Raw genomic sequence first — 16,792 nt, 5'->3', positions numbered from 1 at the left:
GCTGGGCCCAGCCGGAGCCACAGCTCCCTGTCAGCCCTCCTGGCTGAACTCTCCCTCTCAAAACCCTCTAACCCTGCCTCAACCCCAGGTTTATACAGGGGAAGTTCTTCCCCTCCCAGGACTGGGCAGGAGGTGTGGCATGCATAGGATTCCTGACCAAAAGACCTCCCACCTGCTCTCAGACATAACATTGTTGTTACTGTGGAAACCAGACCCCTGGGGTGCCACACATACACCGTGTATCACACATCACTACCGCCCTCCACTATCACATACACCGTGTATCACACATCACTACCTCCCTCCGCTATCACATACACCGTGTATCACACATCACTACCGCCCTCCGCTATCACATACACCGTGTATCACACATCACTACCGCCCTCCGCTATCACATACACCGTGTATCACACATCACTACCGCCCTCCGCTATCACATACACCGTGTATCACACATCACTACAGCCCTCCGCTATCACATACACCGTGTATCACACATCACTACCACCCTCCACTATCACATACACCGTGTATCACACATCACTACCGCCCACCACTATCACATACACCGTGTATCACACATCACTACCGCCCTCCACCATCACATACACCGTGTATCACACATCACTACCACCCTCCACTATCACATACACCGTGTATCACACATCACTACCGCCCTCCGCTATCACATACACCGTGTATCACACATCACTACCGCCCACCACTATCACATACACCGTGTATCACACATCACTACCACCCTCCACCATCACATACACCGTGTATCACACATCACTACCGCCCTCCACTATCACATACACCGTGTATCACACATCACTACCGCCCTCCACCATCACATACACCGTGTATCACACATCACTACCGCCCTCCACCATCACATACACCGTGTATCACACATCACTACCACCCTCCACTATCACATACACCGTGTATCACACATCACTACCACCCTCCACTATCACATACACCGTGTATCACACATCACTACCGCCCTCCACAGAGAATCATTGATTGCATGAGGGAAAGATGGCTTCAGTCATTTCTTGCACTGCTGAGGTAAAATGAAAGCTGAGCTGTGATTGGTTGTACTGCTGAGGTAAAATAAATACTGAGCTGTGATTGGTTGCTAGATAACACAGTTTTCCTTTCAGACAGTTCTCATGACTGAGGCCGATACACGTCGCCCTGTACAGACCACATCGGGGGCCGGTGTTAGGGGGACATTCTGGATCAGAGTTTAATCACTATTTGGTCACTGTCCGTTGTCACCATCAGTGTTAGAGAATGGCGGGTCCTGTTTTATTACATTGGGTCTGTCAGGGATTAGCAGAGCAGAAAACCAGTGCAGATGGCGCCAAGTGCTGAGGTAAAATGTGGTATTGTGTCAGGGCAAAGTTTTTTAAGTGGTTGTTGAAGTGGTTTCACCCTAAATTTTGAAGACCTTGAGATAATACTGACAACCATCCAAACCACCACACATCCACGGGGGCGTCCATGGCAGCTCCGCGGTGACCACACTCCCCATAGTCACATTCCCACCATGGAGACCATGTTTGAGGCTGATAGAGATCGTCCTCCGGCCAAGAAAGTGTCACATCATCAAACATCTCGAATGTTTGTAGGACATTTCTCCAGTCTCCGAGCGCCGGATCCCGCAAGCTACATCGTCCTCCTTGTGATTCTGGTCACACGTGCAAGAAAAGAAAGACCCTCCATTTTATGTGCCACCAACAATGGCCTCATTCATGGGAAGACTTTCAAGCTGCAATGTTTGCAAACATGAAACTGGAAATAAGACTGAAGATGTTTCTGGAGCTCTTCATCCCAAAAGCAAATAGACTGTCCATTTAGACTTCCCTGACCATTATCCAGGGACTTGTAAGACAGGACTGCAACATGTCTCTACATAACTGCAACCAGACACACCGCCGTCCTAAGAAACCACACTAGTATAATACTGCTCCTATACACAAGAATATAGAATACTGCCCCCCTATGTACAAGAGTATACCGTAACTACTATAATACTGCCCCCTATGTAGAAGAATATACCGTAAATACTATAATACTGCCCTCTATGTACAAGAATATAACTACTATAATACTGCCCTCTACGTACAAGAATATAACTACTATAATACAGCCCCCTATATACAAGAATATAACTACTATAATACTGCACCATATGTACAAGAATATAACTACTATAATACTGCTCCTATGTACAAGAATATAACTACTATAATACTGCCCCCTATGTACAAGAATATAACTACTATAATACTGCTCCTATGTACAAGAATATAACTACTATAATACTGCTCCTATGTACAAGAATATAAATACTATAATACTGCCCCCTATGTACAAGAATATAACTACTAAAATACTCCTCCCTATGTACACGAATATAACTACTATAATACTGCTCCTATGTACAAGAATATAACTACTATAATACTGCTCCCTATGTACAAGAATATAACTACTATAATACTGCTCCCTATGTACAAGAATATAACTGCTATAATACTGCCCCTATGTACAAGAATATAACTACTATAATACTACCCCTATGTACAAGAATATAACTACTATAATACTGCCCCCTATGTACAGGAATATAACTACTATAATACTGCCCCTATGTACAAGAATATAACTACTATAATACTGCTCCTATGTACAAGAATATAACTACTATAATACTGTTCCTATGTACAAGAATATAACTACTATAATACTGCCCTCTATGTACAAGAATATAACTACTATAATACTGCCCCTATGTACAAGAATATAACTACTATAATACTGCTCCTATGTACAAGAATATAACTACTATAATACTGCCCCTATGTACAAAAATATAACTACTGTAATACTGCCCTTATGTACAAGAATATAACTACTATAATACTGCCCTCTATGTACAAGAATATATCTACTATAATACTGCCCCTATGTACAAGAATATAACTACTATAATACTGCCCCTATGTACAAGAATATAACTACTATAATACTGCTCCTATGTACAAGAATATAACTACTATAATACTGCCCCTATGTACAAGAATATAACTACTATAATACTGCCCCTATGCACAAGAATATAACTACTATAATACTGCCCCTTATGTACAAGAATATATCTACTATAATACTGCCCCTATGTACAAGAATATAATTGCTATAATACTGCCCCTATGTACAAGAATATAACTACTATAATACTGCCCCTATGTACAAAAATATAAACACTATAATACTACCCCCTATATACAGCTGTGCTGATACTATGTTGCTGCTATGCATTGATAATATGTGTCTACTGTGCACTGATACTTTGTTGCTGTTGTGCGCTGATACTATGTTGCTGCTGTGCAAGGATATTATGTTGCTGCTGTGCACTGATATTATGTTGCTGCTGTGCACTGATACTTTGGTGCTGTTGTGCGCTGATACTTCGTTACTGTTGTGCGCTGATACTTCGTTGCTGCTGTGCACTGATACTGTGTTGCTGCTGTGTGCTGATACTATGTTGCTGTTGTGCACTTATACTTTGTTGCTGTTGTGCACTGATACTTTGTTTCTGTTGTGCACTTATACTTTGTTACTGTTGTGCACTGATACATTATTGCTGTTGTGCACTGATACTATGTTGCTGCTGTGCAATGATATTATGTTGCTGCTGTGCACTGATACTATGCTGCTGTGCACTGATATTATGCTGCTGCTGTGCGCTGATATTATGTTGCTGCTGTGCACTGATACTAAGTTGATGCTGTGCAATGATATTATGTTGGTGCTGTGCACTGATACTATGTTGGTGTTGTGCACTGATACTATGTTGATGCTGTGCACTGACACTATGTTGCTGCTGTGCACTGATATTATATTGCTGCTGTGCGCTAATAGCATCAATGCACAGCAGCAACATAATATCAGTGCATAGCAGCAACATAATTTCATTGCACAGCATCAACATAGTATCAGTGCACAACACCAACATAGTATCAGTGCACAGCACCAACATAATATCATTGCACAGCATCAACTTAGTATCAGTGCACAGCAGCAACATAGTATCAATGCACAGCAGCAGAATAGTATCAGTGCACAGCAGCAACATAATATCTGCACAGCAGCAACATAGTGTCAGTGCACAGCAGCAGCATAGTATCAGTGTGCAGCAGCATAGTATCTGCATAACAGCAACATAATATCAGCGCACAACAGCAACAAAGTATCAGTGCAGAGCAGCAACATAGCATGAATGCACAGCAGCAACATATGTTGCTGCTGTGCGCTGATACTTTGTTGCTGTTGTGCGCTGATATTATGTTGCTGTTGTGCAGATATTATGCTTATGTTGTGCACTGATGCTATGTTGCTGCTGTGCACTGATACTGTGTTGCTGTTGTGCACTTATACTTTGTTGCTGTTGTGCACTGATACTTTGTTGCTGTTATGCACTGATACTTTGTTTCTGCTGTGTGCTGATACTATGTTGCTGTTGTGCGCTGATACTATGTTGCTGTTGCGCACTGATACTATGTTACTGCTGTGTGCTGATACTATGTTGCTGTTGTGCACTGATACTATGTTGCTGCTGTGCACTGATATTATGTTGCTGCTGTGCACTGATATTATGCTGCTGCTGTGCACTGATATTATGCTGCTGCTGTGCACTGATATTATGCTTCTGCTGTGCACTGATATTATGTTGCTGTTGTGCACTGATACTATGTTACTGCTGTGTGCTGATACTATGTTGCTGTTGTGCACTGACACTATGTTGCTGCTGTGCACTGACACTATGTTGGTGTTGTGCACTGATATTATGCTGCTGCTGTGCACTGATATTATGCTGCTGCTGTGCACTGATATTATGCTGCTGTGCACTGATTCTATGTTGCTGTGCACTGATATTATGTTGCTGTTGTGCACTGATACTATGTTACTGCTGTGTGCTGATACTATGTTGCTGTTGTGCGCTGATACTATGTTGCTGCTGTGCAAGGATATTATGTTGCTGCTGTGCACTGATACTTTGGTGCTGTTGTGCGCTGATATTATGTTGCTGTTGTGCAGATATTATGCTTATGTTGTGCACTGATGCTATGTTGCTGCTGTGCACTGATACTGTGTTGCTGTTGTGCACTTATACTTTGTTGCTGTTGTGCACTGATACTTTGTTGCTGTTATGCACTGATACTTTGTTTCTGCTGTGTGCTGATACTATGTTGCTGTTGTGCGCTGATACTATGTTGCTGTTGCGCACTGATACTATGTTACTGCTGTGTGCTGATACTATGTTGCTGTTGTGCACTGATACTATGTTGCTGCTGTGCACTGATATTATGTTGCTGCTGTGCACTGATATTATGCTGCTGCTGTGCACTGATATTATGCTGCTGCTGTGCACTGATATTATGCTTCTGCTGTGCACTGATATTATGTTGCTGTTGTGCACTGATACTATGTTACTGCTGTGTGCTGATACTATGTTGCTGTTGTGCACTGACACTATGTTGCTGCTGTGCACTGACACTATGTTGGTGTTGTGCACTGATATTATGCTGCTGCTGTGCACTGATATTATGCTGCTGCTGTGCACTGATATTATGCTGCTGTGCACTGATTCTATGTTGCTGTGCACTGATATTATGTTGCTGTTGTGCACTGATACTATGTTACTGCTGTGTGCTGATACTATGTTGCTGTTGTGCGCTGATACTATGTTGCTGCTGTGCAAGGATATTATGTTGCTGCTGTGCACTGATACTTTGGTGCTGTTGTGCGCTGATACTTCGTTGCTGTTGTGCGCTGATACTTCGTTGCTGCTGTGCACTGATACTGTGTTGCTGCTGTGTGCTGATACTATGTTGCTGTTGTGCACTTATACTTTGTTGCTGTTCTGCACTGATACTTTGTTTCTGTTGTGCACTTATACTTTGTTACTGTTGTGCACTGATACATTATTGCTGTTGTGCACTGATACTATGTTGCTGCTGTGCAATGATATTATGTTGCTGCTGTGCACTGATACTATGCTGCTGTGCACTGATATTATGCTGCTGCTGTGCACTGATATTATGTTGCTGCTGTGCACTGATACTAAGTTGATGCTGTGCAATGATATTATGTTGGTGCTGTGCACTGATACTATGTTGGTGTTGTGCACTGATACTATGTTGATGCTGTGCACTGACACTATGTTGCTGCTGTGCACTGATATTATATTGCTGCTGTGCGCTAATAGCATCAATGCACAGCAGCAACATAATATCAGTGCACAGCAGCAACATAATTTCATTGCACAGCATCAACATAGTATCAGTGCACAACACCAACATAGTATCAGTGCACAGCGCCAACATAATTTCATTGCACAGCATCAACTTAGTATCAGTGCAGAGCAGCAACATAGTATCAATGCACAGCAGCAGAATAGTATCAGTGCACAGCAGCAACATAATATCTGCACAGCAGCAACATAGTGTCAGTGCACAGCAGCAGCATAGTATCAGTGTGCAGCAGCATAGTATCTGCATAACAGCAACATAATATCAGCGCACAACAGCAACAAAGTATCAGTGCAGAGCAGCAACATAGCATGAATGCACAGCAGCAACATATGTTGCTGCTGTGCACTGATACTTTGTTGCTGTTGTGCGCTGATATTATGTTGCTGTTGTGCAGATATTATGCTTATGTTGTGCACTGATGCTATGTTGCTGCTGTGCACTGATACTGTGTTGCTGTTGTGCACTTATACTTTGTTGCTGTTGTGCACTGATACTTTGTTGCTGTTATGCACTGATACTTTGTTTCTGCTGTGTGCTGATACTATGTTGCTGTTGTGCGCTGATACTATGTTGCTGTTGCGCACTGATACTATGTTACTGCTGTGTGCTGATACTATGTTGCTGTTGTGCACTGATACTATGTTGCTGCTGTGCACTGATATTATGTTGCTGCTGTGCACTGATATTATGCTGCTGCTGTGCACTGATATTATGCTGCTGCTGTGCACTGATATTATGCTGCTGCTGTGCACTGATATTATGCTGCTGCTGTGCACTGATTCTATGTTGCTGTGCACTGATATTATGTTGCTGTTGTGCACTGATACTATGTTACTGCTGTGTGCTGATACTATGTTGCTGTTGTGCACTGACACTATGTTGCTGCTGTGCACTGATATTATGCTGCTGCTGTGCACTGATATTATGCTGCTGCTGTGCACTGATATTATGCTGCTGCTGTGCACTGATATTATGCTGCTGTGCACTGATTCTATGTTGCTGTGCACTGATATTATGTTGCTGTTGTGCACTGATACTATGTTACTGCTGTGTGCTGATACTATGTTGCTGTTGTGCACTGATACTATGTTGCTGCTGTGCACTGATATTATGTTGCTGCTGTGCACTGATATTATGTTGCTGCTGTGCACTGATATTATGCTGCTGCTGCACACTGATATTATGCTGCTGTTGTGCACTGATACTATGTTACTGCTGTGTGCTGATACTATGTTGCTGTTGTGCACTGATACTATGTTGCTGCTGTGCACTGATATTATGTTGCTGCTGTGCATTGATATTATGCTGCTGCTGCGCACTGATGCTATGTTGCTGTTGTGCACTGATTCTATATTGCTGTGCACTGATATTATGTTGCTGTTGTGCACTGGTACTATGTTGCTGCTGTGCACTGATATTATGCTGCTGCTGTGCACTGATGCTATGTTGCTGTTGTGCACTGATTCTATATTGCTGTGCACTGATATTATGTTGCTGTTGTGCACTGGTACTATGTTGCTGCTGTGCACTGATTCTATGTTGCTGTGCACTGATATTATGTTGCTGCTGTGCACTGATATTATGCTGCTGCTGTGCACTGATGCTATGTTGCTGCTGTGCACTGATTCTATGTTGTTGTGCCTGATATTATGTTGCTGTTGTGCACTGATACTATGTTTCTGCTGTGCACTGATATTATATTATTTTGCTGCTGTGCGCTATTATGTTGCTGTTGTGCGCTGATACTTTGTTGCTGCTGTGCACTGATACTGTGTTGCTGTTGTGCACTTATACTTTGTTGCTGTTGAGCACTGATACTTTGTTGCTGGTATGCACTGATACTTTGCTTCTGCTGTGCGCAGATACTATGTTGCTGTTGTGCGCTGATACTATGTTGCTGTTGTGCACTGATACTATGTTACTGCTGTGTGCTGATACTATGTTGCTGTTGTGCACTGATACTATGTCGCTGCTGTGCAATGATATTATGTTGCTGCTGTGCACTGATATTATGTTGCTGCTGTGCACTGATGCTATGTTGCTGCTGTGCACTGATTCTATGTTGCTGTGCACTGATATTATGTTGCTGGTGTGCACTGATATTATGCTGCTGCTGTGCGCTGATGCTATGTTGCTGCTGTGCACTGATTCTATGTTGCTGTGCACTGATATTATGTTGCTGCTGTGCACTGATATTATGCTGCTGCTGTGCACTGATGCTATGTTGCTGCTGTGCACTGATTCTATGTTGCTGTGCACTGATATTATGTTGCTGTTGTGCACTGGTACTATGTTGCTGCTGTGCACTGATATTATGCTGCTGCTGTGCACTGATACTATGCTTCTGCTGTGCACTGATATTATATTATTTTGCTGCTGTGCGCTGACATTATGTTGCTGTTGTGCGCTGATACTTTGTTGCTGCTGTGCACTGATACTGTGTTGCTGTTGTGCACTGATACTTTGTTGCTGTTGTGCACTGATACTTTGTTGCTGTTATGCACTGATACTTTGCTTCTGCTGTGCGCTGATACTATGTTGCTGTTGTGCGCTGATACTGTGTTGCTGTTGTGCACTGATACTATGTTGCTGCTGTGCACTGATATTATGTTGCTGCTGTGCACTGATATTATGCTGCTGCTGTGCACTGATGCTATGTTGCTGCTGTGCACTGATTCTATGTTGCTGTTGTGCACTGGTACTATGTTTCTGCTGTGCACTGATATTATGCTGCTGCTGTGCACTGATGCTATGTTGCTGCTGTGCACTGATTCTATGTTGCTGTTGTGCACTGGTACTATGTTTCTGCTGTGCACTGATATTATATTATTTTGCTGCTGTGCGCTGATATTATGTTGCTGTTGTGCACTGGTACTATGTTGCTGCTGTGCACTGATATTATGCTGCTGCTGTGCACTGATACTATGTTTCTGCTGTGCACTGATATTATATTATTTTTCTGCTGTGCGCTGATATTATGTTGCTGCTGTGCGCTGATATTATGCTGCTGCTGTGCACTGATACTATGTTTCTGCTGTGCACTGATATTATATTATTTTGCTGCTGTGCGCTGATATTATGTTGCTGTTGTGCACTGATACTATGTTGCTGCTGTGCACTGATAGCATGTTGCTGCTGTGCACTCATATTATGCTGCTGCTGTGCACTGATGCTATGTTGCTGCTGTGCACTGATTCTATGTTGCTGTGCACTGATATTATGTTGCTGTTGTGCACTGGTACTATGTTGCTGCTGTGCACTGATATGCTGCTGCTGTGCACTGATACTATGTTTCTGCTGTGCACTGATATTATATTATTTTGCTGCGGTGCGCTGATATTATGTTGCTGTTGTGCGCTGATACTTTGTTGCTGCTGTGCACTAATACTGTGTTGCTGTTGTGCACTTATACTTTGTTGCTGTTGAGCACTGATACTTTGTTGCTGTTATGCGCTGATATTATGTTGCTGTTGTGCAGATATTATGCTTCTGTTGTGCACTGATGCTATGTTGCTGCTGTGCGCTGATATTATGTTGCTGTTGTGCTCTGATACTTTGTTGCTGTTGTGCGCTGATATTATGTTGCTGTTGTGCTGATATTATGTTGCTGCTGTGCACTGATACTATGCTGCTGCTGTCAGTGCACAGCAGCATAGTATCAGTGCACAGCAGCAACATAATATCTGCACAGCAGCAGCATAGTATCAGTGCACAGCAGCAGCATAGTATCAGTGCGCAGCAGCATAGTATCTGCACAACAGCAACATAATATCAGCGCACAACAGCAACAAAGTATCAGTGCAGAGCAGCAACACAGCATCAATGCACAGCAGTAACATATGTTGCTGCTGTGCACTGATACTTTGCTGCTGTTGTGCGCTGATATTATGTTGCTGTTGTGCAGATACTATGCTGCTGCTGTGCACTGATACTATGTTGCTGCTGTGCAGATGTTATGTTGCTTCTGTGCACTACTATCCTGTGCACTGATACTATGTTGCTGTTGGGCATTGATACTATGTTGCTGCTGTGTGCTGATACTTTGTTGCTGTTGTGCACTTATACTTTGTTGCTGTTGTGCACTGATACTTTGTTTCTGCTGTGTGCTGATACTATGTAGCTGTTGTGCGCTGATACTATGCTGCTGCTGTGCACTGATACTATGTAGCTGTTGTACACTGATACTATGTTGCTGCTGTGCACTGATATTATGTTTCTGTGCACTGATACTATGCTGCTGCTGTGCACTGATACTATGTTGCTGTTATGCAGACATGCTTCTGTTGTGCACTGATACTATGTTGCTGCTGTGTGCTATTATATTGCTGTTGTGCGCTGATACTTTGTTGCTGCTGTGCACTGATACTGTGTTGCTGCTGTGTGCTGATACTACGTTGCTGTTGTGCACTTATACTTTGTTGCTGTTGTGCACTTGTACTTTGTTGCTGTTGTGAACTGATACTTTGTTTCTGCTGTGCACTGATACTATGTTGCTGCTGTGCGCTGATATGTTGCTGCTGTGCACTGATACTATGTTGCTGCTGTGCACTGATATTGTGTTGCTCTGTGCACTGATACTATGTTGCTGCTGTGCACTGATGCTATGTTGCTGTTGTGCGCTGATATTATGTTGCTGTTGTGCACTTATACTTTGTTGATGTTGTACACTGATACTTTGTTGCTGCTGTGCACTGATACTATGCTGCTGCTGTGCACTGATACTATGTTGGTGTTGTGCACTGATACTATGCTGCTGCTGTGCACTGATACTATGTTGGTGTTGTGCACTGATACTATGCTGCTGTGCACTGATACTATGTTGCTGCTGTGCACTGATGCTATGTTGCTGTTGTGCACTGATACTTTGTTGATGTTGTGCACTTATACTTTGTTGATGTTGTGCACTGATACTTTGTTACTGCTGTGCACTGATACTATGTTGCTGTTGTGCACTGATACTATGTTGCTGTTGTGCACTTATATTATGTTGCTATCTTATACTCCTACAGTATTTGAACTGTAACTTTTATTTTACCAGCATCTAATCTGTTTTTGTCATTTTAGTTCTGCTGAGGGAGGCTTCACATGGCAGACATAATACAGCAAAGGTCCAATATAAAGGTGGGTGTATATAGGTAACGTAACATGACTGTAGCACTGTGTAGCTGATCCCCATTTCCCCTTCTTTATACTCAGCATCCATCTGTCAGGCCTCTTTTCGTAGTCACCTGGACACCACTGCTCTCACTGGCAGAGGACACACTCCAGCCCGGCAGGCAGGTAGTTCCACCATAGACCAGAGCAGCATGAGCCCTTTCCATAGAGCTTGACCCTTAAATTGGAGCCTAATCTTCCCCACGGGGACCCTCCTCAGCTTTGTAATGCCCCCTGAAGAGAGGCCATTTCTCTTCGCCCTGGGCTTTTTGTTGCACCACGTTGCCATTTGACAGCAAACTGTGGAGCCTAAGGGCTTTGCTAGAAATTGCTAAATTCTTCCTCTCTGCAGGTGAGCCATTTGGCGGTTACTTTTTTTTTTTTTTGCATTTGGCACAGGCCACACAAAATCTCATAGCAACCCCAGTGACTGCAGCAGCCCTCGCCTTTTATCTTCCCTCTCCCCATAGCCAAACCTGCTGACCATGAAAGGGAATATGAAGTGTCAGCGGGCCTTTCATAATGAACAGTACATGTGTCTGAATGGAGGGGACGTGTCCCGCAACGTGCTAAAAGGTGGTAAAAGTAGAATTTGGTTAAATGCAGACAAAAAGGGTAAGGGGGGATTTGAAAGGGCCGAGTCCGAGGTCTTCTTCTGCTTGACTGATACTGAATGGCGGATCCTCAGCTTGTGAGGAAGGCCATTTCTTTGTCACTTCTTCCCTGCTGAATCCTGACAAAGGGTGCCATACACAATCTCCAGTGACAGAGCGATACAGAGCAGTATTGTTTGTGGCTTTTTCCCACTCTGAGCGGGGAATGGTGGGGGGCGGCTCAGGAGGGTGGGTGAAGTAGTTGGCAGATCAAGGTGCTGCTGAGCTGCCCATGGTTACGTAGATATTTCAAATCTTATACTAAAATTCGTGGGTATGGTCGCTACCGAAGGCGGACAGAGACAGAAAATGGCCCCTAAACAGTATATGGGCCCCTTGGAGTCTAATAGTTAATAATATTGCACCTTATGTGCAGCTTTGGAAGTGAATGCGGCCCCCTTAACTCTTAGGCCCCTGTGTGGCTGCACAGGTTGCACCAATGGTTTGTCCGCCCCTGGTCGCTGCAAGGCAAATACTATCGGGCATTGATGATTCCCTTCCAGGGTGCAACTATAGGTACAGGTGGTGCTACCAAGACACTTTACATAGGGTGCTTCACTCTTGAGTTTTTTGGCTGAGATTTTGGGGCAGAATATTTTCATTAGAGAGTTAGAGAAAGTTTTCATTAGAGAGTTGGAGAGTTTCCACTCCAAAAACTCTGCAAAAAGACTCGGTATGAACACACCCTCCGTGCTTAGATAAAGAGCTGAGCATCAATCTTTGCTGCAGGTGATGAAAACCCGAGCAATAAAGGCTCTCCTGCCCCATAGGAAGACTCCAGGGCTATGAATATATACTGCTCAAAAAATAAAGGGAAAACTCAAATAACACATCCTAGATCTGAATGAATGAAATCTTCTCATTGAATACTTTGTTCTGTACAAAGTTGAATGTGCTGACAACAAAATCACACAAAAATCATCAATGGAAATCACATTTATTAACCAATGGAGGCCTGGATTTGGAGTCACCCCCAAAATTAAAGTGGAAAAAAACACTACAGGCTGATCCAACTTTGATATAATGTCCTTAAAACAAGTCAAAATGGGTCTCAGTATTGTGTGTGGCCTCCACGTGCCTGTATGACCTCCCTACAACGCCTGGGCATGCTCCTGATGAGTCTCAGTATTGTGTGTGGCCTCCACGTGCCTGTATGACCTCCCTACAACGCCTGGGCATGCTCCTGATGAGGCTGAGTATTGTGTGTGGCCTCCACGTGCCTGTATGACCTCCCTACAACGCCTGGGCATGCTCCTGATGAGGCTCAGTATTGTGTGTGGCCTCCACGCGCCTGTATGACCTCCCTACAACGCCTGGGCATGCTCCTGATGAGGCCGAGTATTGTGTGTGGCCTCCACGCGCCTGTATGACCTCCCTACAATGCCTGGGCATGCTCCTGATGAGGCTGAGTATTGTGTGTGGCCTCCACGTGCCTGTATGACCTCCCTACAACGCCTGGGCATGCTCCTGATGAGGCTCAGTATTGTGTGTGGCCTCCACGTGCCTGTATGACCTCCCTACAACGCCTGGGCATGCTCCTGATGAGGCTGAGTATTGTGTGTGGCCTCCACGTGCCTGTATGACCTCCCTACAACGCCTGGGCATGCTCCTGATGAGGCTCAGTATTGTGTGTGGCCTCCACGTGCCTGTATGACCTCCCTACAATGCCTGGGCATGCTCCTGATGAGGCTGAGTATTGTGTGTGGCCTCCACGTGCCTGTATGACCTTCCTACAACGCCTGGACATGCTCCTGATGAGGCTGAGTATTGTGTGTGGCCTCCACGTACCTGTATGACCTCCCTACAATGCCTGGGCATGCTCCTGATGAGGCTGAGTATTGTGTGTGGCCTCCACGTGCCTGTATGACCTCCCTACAACGCCTGGGCATGCTCCTGATGAGGCTGAGTAGTGTGTGTGGCCTCCACGTGCCTGTATGACCTCCCTACAATGCCTGGGCATGCTCCTGATGAGGTTGCGGATGGTCTCCAGTGGGATCTTCTCCCAGACCTGGACTAAAGCATCCGCCAACTCCTGGACAGTCTGTGGTGCAACGTGACGTTGGTGGATGGAGCGAGACATGATGTCCCAGATGTGCTCAATCGGATTCAGGTCTGGGGAACGGGTGGCCAGTCCATAGCTTCAATGCCTTCATCTTGCAGGAACTGCTGACACACTCCAGCCACATGAGGTCTGGCATTGTCCTGCATTAGGAGGAACCCAGGGCCAACCGCACCTGCATATGGTCTCACAAGGGGTCTGAGGATCTCATCTTGGTACCTAATGGCAGCCAGGCTACCTCTGGCGAGCACATGGAGGGCTGTGCGGCCCTCCAAAGAAATGCCACCCCACTCCATTACTGACCCACTGCCAAACCGGTCATGCTGAAGGATGTTGCAGGCAGTAGATCGCTCTCCACGGTGTCTCCAGACTCTGTCACGTCTGTCACATGTGCTCAGTGTGAACCTGCTTTCATCTGTGAAGAGCACAGGGCGCCAGTGGCGACTTTGCCAATCCTGGTGTTCTGTGGTTAATGCCAAGCGTCCTGCATGGTGATGGGCTGTGAGCACAACTCCCATCTGTGGACGTCGGGCCCTCATGCCACCTTCATGGAGTCGGTTTCTAACCGTTTGTGCAGACACATGCACATTTGTGGCCTGCTGGAGGTCATTTTGCAGGGCTCTGGCAGTGCTACTCCTGTTCCTCCTAGCACAAAGGCGGAGGTAGCGGTCCTGCTGCTGGGTTGTTGCCCTCCTACGGCCCCCTCCATGTCTCCTGGTGTACTGGCCTGTCTCCTGGTAGCGCCTCCAGCCTCTGGACACTACGCTGACAGACACAGCAAACCTTCTTGCCATAGCTCGCATTGATGTGCCATCCTGGATGAGCTGCACTACCTGAGCAACTTCTGTGGGTTGTAGAGTCCGTTTCATGCTACCACGAGTGTGAAAGCACAACCAACATTAAAAAGTGACCAAAACATCAGCCAGAAAGCATTGGTACTGAGATGTGGTCGGTGGTCCCCACCTGCAGAACCACTCCTTTATTGAAGGTATCTTGATAATTGCCAATAATTTCCATCTATTGTCTATTCCATTTGCACAACAGCATGTGAAATTGATTGTCAATCAGTGTTGCTTCCTAAGTGGACAGTTTCATTTCACAGAAGTTTGATTTACTTGGAGTTATATTCTGTTGTTTAAGTGTTCCCTTTATTTTGATGAGCAGTGTATAATAGGTGGGGGTCCTATTAAAGTTTTTTTCAGGGGCCCAGTAGCTTTGAATCTTTTGCACAATCCACTTTTTAATGCCTTTAATTTTGTGCCAGCTAGTGATGAGCGAGGGTGTTCTGGTAACCCTTTCGGCGAGCATGGCGTGTGCTCGTCGAGTATTTGCGGCATGCTCGAATGTTATGTTTGAGTCACTCCGTGTGCATGATTTGCGACTGTTTGACAGTTTTAATACATGTGAGGAATGCTTGTTTGTTAGGCATTTCTCACATGTATTAAAGCTGTCAAACAAACAAGCATTCCTCACATGTATTAAAACTGTCAAACAGTCGCAAATCAAACATAACATTCGAGCACACCGAAGACACTCGGAAACTACCCGAGCATGCTCGCTCATCACTAGTGCCAACTTCTGCCCTTTTCTAAAAAGTGACGGACATAGCGGGTGGGGGCAGTAGCATCTGCAGATTTCGCCTTTTTTTTTACCTCCCAGCGAATTGTATAGACTGGATGTAATTGTCATTAGGTTAGCATGGCTTGACTTTAGCTTTCCATTCACTAACAGCAAGCAGAGATCTTGGATGACTTTTCATTATACATAAAAAAAGCTATGTTTCTGTAATTTGTGTAAATTCTCCTGAACTCCACCACGGCCGCACTATCCACAGCGGATTGTCAGCTTTTCTGCCAAGCTAGCATCTGGGCTCTCGGTGGCCCTTTTTTGGGTCACACAGGTCATTACCCAACCTCGCCTCCTCGCAGATTCAGCCTATTCTTGCTGTAGATTAGGAGATATATCCTGCTCATGCTCCATTCATTGCTTTTACAAATCCGTTTTCTGTACAAGGAGAGCAGCGGATCATCGGGCGCCGAGCACAGGACCCTCGCTGAGCTGTACAATGCGCCAATGATTATGTGACCGCTGAGCCCTGACATTTATGACATCCTGTCAGCGGAGAGGATCCCTGCGGAGGATTATGCCTCACACAATGTATGAAGATGAGAGCTCGCCATGCCTGTCACTCCTTATCTCCAGAGCCGTTCACAACTCATCCTCTGAAAATTCATCTGCATCTTCCCTGGGACCACCACGCTGCCACCCCCCCCCCCCCACCTTCTACCTCCATACGTAGACTGGGAAATACCTGGATCTGATATTTAAGGGTGAAAAGGGGGCTCACAGCATTATGGAACTAAGGGTTAATCAATCAGGATTTCTTACATTTCTGCTTGCTGTCAGTGAATTGGAACACGCTGGAGTTCAGGCAGTTTGTCAGCTATGACTGGGGGAGGGGACTATAGGACAGGAGACTATAATCTATTACTCCCTGTTATCAGCCATTACTGGGGGGGGGGGGGTGACTGTAGGACAGGAGACTACAATCTATGACTCCCTGTTATCAGCCATTACTGGGGAGAGGT

This window comes from Phyllobates terribilis, unplaced genomic scaffold (genome assembly GCF_046119375.1).
Source record: "Phyllobates terribilis strain yellow unplaced genomic scaffold, ASM4611937v1 Scaffold_12__6_contigs__length_324123572, whole genome shotgun sequence".
NCBI classification, from domain to species: domain Eukaryota; kingdom Metazoa; phylum Chordata; class Amphibia; order Anura; family Dendrobatidae; genus Phyllobates; species Phyllobates terribilis.
Note: the sequence above shows the minus strand (reverse complement) of the source record.